This window comes from Dendrobium catenatum, unplaced genomic scaffold (genome assembly GCF_001605985.2).
Source record: "Dendrobium catenatum unplaced genomic scaffold, ASM160598v2 fragScaff_scaffold_1122, whole genome shotgun sequence".
Lineage (NCBI taxonomy): Eukaryota > Viridiplantae > Streptophyta > Magnoliopsida > Asparagales > Orchidaceae > Dendrobium > Dendrobium catenatum.
In genome coordinates this window covers 735589-737478 of record NW_021319584.1, presented here as the reverse complement: position 1 = coordinate 737478, position 1890 = coordinate 735589, and positions in this window count along the sequence as shown.

Genomic DNA, 1890 nt, shown 5'->3' with positions numbered 1-1890 from the left:
CTTCAACCCTCAGTGTGGCTAAGAAATGAAATTTCTTTCACCCTCCTGGTGAGGTTGAGTAGCTTGAATCCTTTTTTCCCTCCTTGTTAGATGAAGTAGCTTGAATCTCTTTCACCTTCCCAGAGAGGAGGAATAGCCTGAATCACTTTCACCTTCCCGGTGTAGCAGAGTAGCCAGCGACCCTTTGATACTAAGAGCTTCTTCATGGGGTTTCCCTCAAGACAAACCTCGACTCTTGGAGGAACAAAGGTGGATGTTGGCCAAAGCAACCTTGTGAAAATGCCCTCTCACACTCCCTTGCACCCACAAGGATATTCTCTCTCTCTCTCTCTCTCTCTCTCTCTCTCTCTCTCTCTCTCTCTCTCTCTCTTCACCTCTCTCCCTTGTTCAAGATCTTCTATACAAACCATCACTTATAGAAAACTCACACTCAAACTGCCAAAGAATTTTTCAAACATTTTTAAGAGAGATTATGTAGAGGGCTTCCCAAAATTCTAATTATTCAATTATGATGTATTTACTCATACAGTACAACTTCTTCCACTCATACGGCTAGGCGATGAAGCCTTTATAAAATCACTTTCACCTACCCACGCGACAAAGTAGCCGATATCTCTTTCACCTACTCATTGTGACAAAGTAGCCAAAATCTCTTTCACCGCCTATATGCGATGAAGATCCAAAATATCTTTCCCCTCATTAGTGCGGTGAAGAACCAAAATCTCATTCACCTCCTAGGTTTCATGGAGAGTCTTTTTTTTTTACCTTCTTGAAGTGGCAGAGTAGCCGACGAACTTTAGCTTTGAAGTCTTCCTTTACAAAGTTTTCCTCAACATAAATAATGATGCATGGAGGAACTCTGCTGGAAGTTGATCAGAGAAGCAGTATGGAAAAACCCCTTTCATACTCTCTTGACACACTCAAGATTCTTCTCCCTCTTACACAGCCTCACCCTTTATCTCATTTGCTTAAAGCCCTCTCGAGAAGAAATAATCTCTCAAGGATCATCAATAGAAGACCCAATAAAACTTTTTTTAATTTTATAATGAAATAAATTTAGAGAGGCTTTAAGGGCCTAATGTATAATTTAAAATAAATTTCTCAGTGAATTTTAAGAGCTTATGTTTGGTTGTTAGTTGAGGTATTGTCAATGCCAATCCCTTATATGAAGTATCAGACTTGAGGTTTAGGTTCCTATTTAATCCGCATAGCATTCTCGGAGAGTTCAATATGGCGATCAAAGCATATGTGAGTGATTAGTTTCAAAATAAGATTTTGAATTAGCATGCTTTTAACCCTATAACACTGTCGTTGCTAGGTCCCAAGTCCTGGATGAGAAAAGTGGAGGGTTGCGTTAGGTAGTCGACAGCCAGCGTAAAACTTGTCGAATAATAATGACATGAATCCTTTAAGAAATTGTGTTAATGCTAGGGCGTCCCCTGGAGGCGACGCGCTGTATGGCCTGAATACAATGACAAGTGTGTAAGGGCCGCTACACTGGCGCCCGGGTGCAGTGTTAAATAGGCAAGGGTTCCCACATCAAGGACGGATGTGGGCAAAGAAGCTAGTCCATGAAACTAAAATTAGGATAAGAACTTGAAATATAGGTTCCCTTACTGGAAAATTAATGGAATTAATAGATATTATGATTCATAGGAAGTTAAATATTTTGTGCATTCTGGAAACTAAATGGGTTGGAGATAAGGCTAAGAAAATTGATAGTTTAGGATTTAAACTTTGGTATTCGGGTAGGAGTCGTACTAGAAATGGTGTAGGTGTTATTATAGATAAGAGTTTAAAGGATAATGTTATAAAAATTAATAGAATTGGAGATAGAATTATAGCTTTAAAGATTGTTGTTGATGATAAGATTGTTAATATTATAAGTAC